Raw genomic sequence first — 8,594 nt, forward strand, 5'->3', positions numbered from 1 at the left:
CATTGTATATTTGCTACTTCAGTAGTAACCAATATCACACCACTTGGCACCAAATCCAAATCACCATTCTTGCACATCTCTAAATTCAGACTAGACTAAAAATTTAGAAATATAAATTTGTAAATGTTATAAGGATACAATTTAATAAATCTGCTTTTGACCTCATTTATAGATGAGAAAATGGAGACAGAAAAAGATTAAATATATTGCTAAATTAATCTAGGAAGCCTGGAAAGAGACTGGCCCTGGAATGCATGTATGTGGAATCCCAGCTCTTGTTACTAGATTCCTTGACTAGTCTATATAACTCAGGAGGGANTTCAGAGTTTTTCACAATATGTGACAGGGGTATTCCCTTGGTGAAAGCTGCTCACAAAAAGTGGACAGTACAGGTCTTTTCAGGTAGCAGGAGCCGAAGGTATCAGAAGGCAAGCAAGGCAGCTATGCAGGCAAGGGGGAAGGCAGTCAGCCCCTGGAAGCTGCTGCCATGACAACAGTCTCCAGGGGCGTGGCCTTTCTCTGGGGGATCTGAGGAAGCCCAGAGTGAGTTTCTGGTTTAAGGATTCCTGTTCCCTGGTGAGGCTGCACTTCTGTGGCAGAAACAGAGCCTCTCCCTCTGAGCCTCTCTATAGCACAGACTCCATGGAGGTCTGATTTTACTTTGCAGGGCCTGTCTGCCTGGAGTTGAGGAGCAATGCCCTCTCCAGCTCAGAGGTTCCCCCTTCTGCTGCTGCCTCTTCATTCTTTACTAATGACACCCACGGCAGTACTTTAGTCTCAAAACTAGCTGCTGTGGATTGCAGCAAGCCCTATTCAGCCTGTAGCTCTCAGGCTCTCCCAAATAGCCAAGTGGAAATGCAATGACAAGAGTCTTCTCTTTTCTGCTTCTGGCCTCATTCTAACTGGGACTACTCTCCTCTCCCCTCCCCTCCTCTATCCTCTTCTCTCTCCCTCTCTTCTCCTCTCCGCCCTTTTCCTTTCCCCTCTCTTGTCCCTTCCTCTCCTCTCCTTTCCTCCCCTCCCCTCCTCTTCTCTGTCTCTCTCTGTATGTCTCTCTGCTTATTCCCAGAGAAACAAGGAAGGGACTCTGAGGAAAGGTGGGGTAGCAACTCAGGCTTCTGGGAAATACCTAGGAGCTGGGAAGGCAGGTCCAACCTGGGCCAAAGGGAGGCAGTACTATTGCAGGATTTTTTTACCTCAATACCCAGGGTTTGTTATCTTGTCACTTTGAAGAATGAAGAGGTGGACAAAAAATGAGCAGCAGCCAAATGTTTATTAGAGTATAAGATCAGACAGGAAGAATAATATGAAAGCTCTCTTTACAGAGAGGGGGCATTCGAAAGTGAATACCAGCAACAATAAGCAGGAGTCTTTGTTTTATAAGGTTTTGGTTGCCTCCCCTCCCTTGCCCTTCCCCCTTGTTCCTTTTCAGGTTCTACCCTTATTGGCTTGATAGCTCTAGGTGCTGGGTTGTCCATTCCTGACTGGCTTGACTCCATTGTATGAGGGGTGGTCTATGGCCATATCATTCCTTCTAAGTCATGTCTTATGGTCTACTAGTTATTTTTAGTTAGGTCTTTTGTCAAATTCCTGAGGAGAAGTAGATGTTATCTGTCACATTAAGAGGAACCTTACAGGATGCCTAGTGGCTCAGTTGGTTAAGCATCCAGGTCATGATCTCTCAGTTTGTGGGTTTGAGCCCCAAGTCGGGCTCTGTGCAGACAGCTCAGAGCCTGGAGCCTGCTTCAGATTCTGTGTTTCCCTCCCATTCCCTCTCTCTCTCTCTCTCTCTCTCTCTCTCTCTCTCTCTGCCCTGGCCCTGCTTGCTCTCTGTGTCTTTCAAAAATAAATAAACATTAATTTTTTTTTTAAAAGGAACCCTACACCCAAGGGGGTTTGCTGCAGGCAGACTCTCCCAGCATCGTTCCAAAATATGTTTTTCCCCATCTAGGGACCTCAGGTCCTAACCTTTCCCTCTCTGCCTACTGAATCCAGTCTTTTCCTATCATAGTACCAGGCTCTGGGCTGGGCAGAACCCAGACTGTCAACTTACTCTCCGGAGGGTTCTGGAGGCCTGGGAACTTTCTACCCCTCTTCATACCTCTGTTTATTCGCTCTTTCTCCCTAAAAGGTGGAGGAAGGTGTTGTGGTAGAATAATCAGGGGTGCCTGAGTGGCTCAGTCAGTTAAGCATCCAACTTCAGCTCAGGTCATGATCTCACTATCGGTGAGTTCGAGCCCCTTGTCAAGCTCTGTGCTGACAGCTCAGAGCTTGGAGCCCACTTTGGATTCTGTTTCTCTCTCTCTCTCTCAAAAATAAATAAACATTAAAAAAAAAGAACAATGAATTAGGTCCCTTCCAGCTCTAGGATGCTAGGACTTCACACTGCCTACCATGGTGAGGAGGAGGTTCTCTTAAGAACACCATTTGGCCTGAGCAGGGACCTCTCCAGACTGTGGCTGCTGCTGCTGTTTTCCCCAGAATCCAGACAAGCTCAGAGCACAGAACTTGTCCTATGTTGGCTTTCACTGTTGGTCTCCAACATAAATACTCACAGCCTTCCCTTTGGCCTCAGGGACTCTCATAAGGGCCCAGAACAATCGCAGTCTGAGGTCTGAATAACAGAGGTTGGAATAGAGCAGACAAATTCACAATCTTGGATATTTGCTTCAAAAAATTTACATTCAGGGGCGCCTGGGTGGCTTAGTCGGTTAAGCGTCCGACTTTCGCTTAGGTTCATGATCTCGCGGTTCGTGGGTTCGAGCCCCGCGTCGGGCTCTGTGCTGACTGCCAGCTCAGAGCCTGGAGCCTGTTTCGGTCTCTGACTCCCTCTCTCTCTGACCCTCCCCTGCTCACGCTGTCTCTCTCTCTCCTAGAAATTAAAAAAAAAAAAATTACATTTAATGAGTGTTTTTCTGTCTTCTATTTTGTATATGCTAATGAATAAGACACAAATGTCCGTCAGGAATTCACTGATATATAGGGGAGATAGATGTCTAAACGCAGTTTTAACACAGCATAATAATGAAGTCTGAGTCACCTGGTGATTTAGGAGCACCAGGAAAAGGACACCTAACTCAGCTTGCTCTGGTGTCTATCAGCGAAGTCCTCTGGGAGTAAGTGATACTTTAGTTGAATTTTAATGATTAGGATTTTGCTTAACAGAGAAGGGGAGGGAAGTCTAGACAGAAGGAGCAGCAGGAGAAAGCTTGAGGCAAAGTCATGGAGGCTTGGCCTCAAGGGTCTGACTGGACCAGACCAGTCCAAGTCTGGCAGCAAGTCAGATGCCAAATGTCCATTACAGGGGCCAGTTTGGCAGTATACCCTAAATGTACCCTATACCCCCACAATCCTCCTAGTAACTAATCCCTGAGAAATACTTACATGAATGCACAGAGAAGCATGCAGAAAAAAGGCTATTGCAGCATGGTTGTATTAGTAAAGCATTAGAAACTATCTCAATCTCTATCATTAAGGAATAAACTATAGTATGTTCATTCACACTGTGCCATGTAGGCAGCAGTTACATATGAATTTGATCTATAAGTCTAATGTGGGATTTTTTTGAGCACAGCAAACAACTCAATTCTGACACTGAGGGAGTGTCAGATCCCACAGATTAAGGGTTCGGTCCCACAAGATTGCACCCAACCCCCTTGAAATACCAACCTTAAGAGGTACAGGGGTGAGGTCCAAAAGGGTCCCAAATGCAGGAGCTTCTATCCTCATAGAACTGGGCTGCACCATCCTCCCAGGAGGTGGATGTATTCACCAACCCAGAAGTTCATTAAATCTTGTTGTTCAAAAATTTTCTTTTCTTTTTTTAAAAATTTTATTTCTGAGAGAGAGAGAGAGACAGCATGAGTGGGGGAGGGTAAGAGAGAGAGGGAGACACAGAATCTGAAGTAGGCTCCAGGCTCTGAACTAGCTTAGCTGTCAGCACAGAGCCAAACACGGGGCTCAAACCCACAAACCGTGAGATCATGACCTGAGCCAAAGTCGGACACTTAGCCAACTGAGCCATCCAGGCGCCCCTGTTCAAAAGTTTTCATATAGCTTAGTCTGTAGCTTTCCCCACCTTACCCTTCCCAGAAGTTGGTGAGAGGGGCTGAAAAGTTCAACTTGGTCTTTCTGGTAGCCAGTGCAATCTCAAGGTTATCAAAGGATCCCACCCTAGATCACCTTATTACCATAAACTCAAAAGGGGCTCTTATGAATGACAAAAGTCATTCCTATCACTCAGGAAGTTCCAAGGGTTTGAGGAGTTTTATGCAAGGAACTGGGGACAAAGACCAAATATATATTTCTTATTATATATCACAATAGGTAACAACATAGATTTGCAAGACACATAGTTGAGTAAAAAAAGAAAAGAACATTTTGTCGAATGAAATTTAGGGTATAAGGCCATTTATATAATGTCATTTAAATTTTATATAATGTGTGTATGTGCATGCATGTGTGTGCAAGCATGTGTGCATGTGATTTGTGTGTTTCCTCTCATGTGAATTACTTCTCCATGCACTTTGCTCATTTTCTATTGGGTGAGTAGAGATATTTTTCAAAGATATCTCTAAATCTGTAATATGTTTTAAATATTTCATCTCAATTTCTCTAGTGACATTTAATATTCCTTGAGATTTTTCTAAAAAATATTTTGGGGGTGCCTGGGTAGCTCAGTCTATTAAACGTCCAACTCTTGGTTTCAGCTCAGGTCATGATCTCAGTTTGTGAGTTCCAGCCCCTCACTGAGCTCTATGCTGGCAGCATGGAGCCTGCTTGAGATTCTCTCTTTCTCTGTCTTTCTCTGCTTCAGCTCTGCTCACTTACACACACACACACACACACACACACACACACACTCTCTCTCTCTCTCTCTCTCTCTCTCTCAAAATAAATAAACTTAAAAAAGAAAGATTTTGAAAGATATACTTCCTTATTAATTTTTGTAGTTACAAAAGCATGTTTGTAGGGGTACCTGGGTGGCTCAGTTAGAAGGGAATGCAATTCTTGATCTCAGGATGGTGAGTTTGAGCCTCACTTTGAATGTATAGATTACTAAAAAATTAATTTTTAAAATTATACTTGTAGCAAAACATTCAAGCTCAACAAGAGTGGGGCATGAGAGTAGAGGAGTCTTCCCAACTTTTCTGACATCCAAAGATGAATACCATTAGAGTCAGCAATAAGAAAGAAGGTGTGAGGGGCGCCTGGGTGGCTTAGTCGGTTAAGCGTCCGACTTTCGCTTAGGTCATGATCTCGCGGTTGTGGGTTCGAGNTAAAGAAGATCCCAAATATAAAGTGCCTGGCCCAAAGTAGTTTCTTGATAATTTTGAATTTCTTTCCCCAACTCTAAACAAAGCTGGTGTTCTTTCCTCTATCTTATGCTCTTTGGGGGGCCTGTTCAAACATAGGCCTTTGAGATCAAAGAAAATAATTTTATCTTCCCTATAGACGTCACCATCAAAGGGTGTGGTTAATGGAATACCCATATAGATGAATGCAATGTCATATGTGNAAAAGTGAAAATAGTATAAGACTTTTTAGTTTAAACATATGTTCACATGTACACATATACTTATCTTGACTTGAGACAGGGAAAAATCATCTAAGCATACATTGCTTCTTGTGCCACCTCAGACCCAGGGAAGAGGCTGATACTGTGTCATTCCAGTGTAAGTCAGGGTTGAGGCATTCCCCTCCCTCGTATCAAGTCATTTCCCCCCATCCTCCAAGAGTTTCTCTCCTTTCCTCTCTTCTTTGTTAGTGGTGTGTTCAACTCATAGTTCTGGCTCTGGTCACCAGATGGCATGCTTACTTCTAGNTATTTAAGGGGCGCCTGGGTCAGTTAAGAGTCTGACTTCGGCTCCTGTCATGATCTCACCACTCATGGGTTCAAGCCTGGTATGGAACTCTGTGCTGACAGCTCAGAGCCTGGAGCTTGCTTTGAATTCTGTCTCCGTCTCTCTTTTCNTCTTGGTAAAGAGGTTTAAAGAAAAAGTTCATTTTTTTACATATAAGTTATGAATCAGTACATTCAGTACAATCCCACTTCTGTTTGAAAAAATACATATTCATAGAAAAGGTTAGAAGGATATATAATTGAGTTCTTCAATCATTCAATTCAATAAATATACAACAGGTCCTTACTACTACTTACTACATATCTACCGCACTCTATATTTCCATGCCAATCTCTTTTCCAAACTCTAGACACTTACATCTAACTGCCTACTGGACATTTCCAACTGAAGAAAGATAATAATATAAAAACTCACCCAAATGCACAAACTTGCAATACTTATTAAGTCTAAATCAATTATTCCCTAAGGCCCTGAAAACTATAATCTAAATTGGAGGTAGTGAGAGATGCCTAGCTGGCTCAGTTGGTGGAACATGAGACTCTTGACCTTGGGGTTGTGAGTTTTGAGCTCCACATTTGGGGTAAAACTTACTTTAAGTTGATTATTTAAAACATAAATTGGAGTATATAGAGTGGGAAGAATGCAGAATTTGATTCAGACAAATATGAATTAGAACACAAGATCTGACTCTTATTTATCCATATAGTTTTATTTCTTATTTGTAAAAATAATTGAGTTTGGGTTAGTATTTCTGAATGGGAGAGGAAGGGATCTCTGGGTGTTTTACAAGGAGCCTGAACCTGATCTCTCTATGCTACCTCACCAGAGGGGCTCCCACTCTCAAGCACTGTGTCCTAAAAGCCAGATCATTCTGGTTAAAAGAAGGTTTTCTCTAAGGGGTCAGGGTCCTCAACGCTTTTTGCTATGGGGTTAGCCAGGCAAGTTGCTTCTTGGATATGTGATTGAAATACCAGCCTTCTGTTTGGGCATGGAGGTGGTTAAGAGGCCCAGAGAACCAGGCTGTAGATACTGCTGAACTTCTACCACCAATGCAGCTGGCCCCCAAGTCATGGGCAGATCCTGCAATGCATAGGGGTACTCACTCAGGAGATGAATCCCCGTTTCTCCTAAGTTGCTGGGCCACATGCCTTTACAAATTCCCTTTACCTGGAGTCTCCTCCGCCTCTGGGCCTAGGCTGACACAGACATCAGAGGCACTACATGCACAGAGCAATGTTCACTACAGAATCACCAAAACAGGCTGGGACATGTCTGAGGCCCTTTGGAGAGGCTGTGCAAGGTGGGCAGAAGAGGGATGGATGAGGTCTTGTTTGAGGTCTAACCCAATTTGTGGAAAGGCTAACTTATTAAACTCAGCAAAGAGCCAGCTCCTTCTGCTTCAGCCCCAAGTTACCTAGTCAGACCCAGGTCAGATATCTGCCTACTCAAAGACTATGTTTCCAGTTAGGAATCCTTGGGACTTTATCTTTTCCCCTTAAAAAAAAATTTCCCCAAAAGAGAAAGGGAAAAGGAAGGAAAGGCAAAGTGCTCTGACCTGCAATGGGGACAGTTATTGCCCCCCAGGTACGTATGTCCAGGACAATCTGGCCATTAGCTTCAGAGGGTCTGGTGCCTGCTGCAGGCTGGAGCAGAGAAACCAAAATCAGACTCACCCTGTAGAGGAGTGTGACTTGGGTGAACCCTTCCACATCCTGCCTGAATGCCACCCATCTGAGAGCCAGAGGGTTGGATTCTTACTGTCTCGTCAAACTGGCAGAGTGAGCCCCTGAAAACTTACTTCACTCCAATGGAATCCAGCCCAACCAGCATTCATCAACTGCCATGACATTGAAGAATGATCTGGAGACATGAAGATCCCCCAAAGGGCAACATACAGTGAAAGATAAAAACAAAAGTCAAGGGCCCAGGGCTGGCTTATCATTTTGTGAGCTGATTACCAAACAACTTTAAATTTATTTCTGATGCATTTTTCTCATATTGGAAGAAAGGAATGAAAGGCATTCCATAATGTCAATCACGGAAAATATATCTTGTTATTTTATTGTTCTCTTAGCTTTTCATGCTGTGTATAGTCTTGCTTTGCTGCAAGAATTCTAAATCTTACGTAGTAAAATTGATAAGGTTGTTTTTAGTTTCTTAAAAATGTGTTTGGACAAGGCTTTGACTTTTTAAGTTTATTTATTTATTTTGAGAGAGAGAGAGACAGCATGAGCAGGGGAGGGGCGGAGAGAGAGGAAGAGAGATAGAATCCTAAGTAGGCTTTACACTGCCACGTGCAGGGCTCGAACTCACGAAATATGAGATCATGACCTAAGCTAAAACCAAGAGTAGGTTGCTTAACCAACTGAGCCAGCCAGTCACTGCCCCAAGCCTTTCACCCTTTTATTTTTTATTACTTTAAAAAAATTTTTTTAACTTGTATTTATTTTTGAGAGACAGAGCATGAATGAGGGAGGAGCAGAGATAGAGAGGGAGACACAGAACATGAAGCAGGCTCCAGGCTCTAAGCTGTCCGCATACAGCCTGATGCAGGGCTCAAATCCATGGACCATGAGATCATGACCTGAACTGAAGTCTGGCGCTTAACCAACTGAGCCACCCAGGTGTGTCCCATCACCCTTTCAAATTCTGATGCAATTAGGTGCATTTTCTTCTATTTATGCCATAATTTATTCTTACTAAAACCAGGAGTATACTGCATATAGCAGT

Source organism: Crocuta crocuta, unplaced genomic scaffold (genome assembly GCF_008692635.1).
Source record: "Crocuta crocuta isolate KB4526 unplaced genomic scaffold, BGI_CrCroc_1.0 scaffold2576, whole genome shotgun sequence".
Taxonomy (NCBI): domain Eukaryota; kingdom Metazoa; phylum Chordata; class Mammalia; order Carnivora; family Hyaenidae; genus Crocuta; species Crocuta crocuta.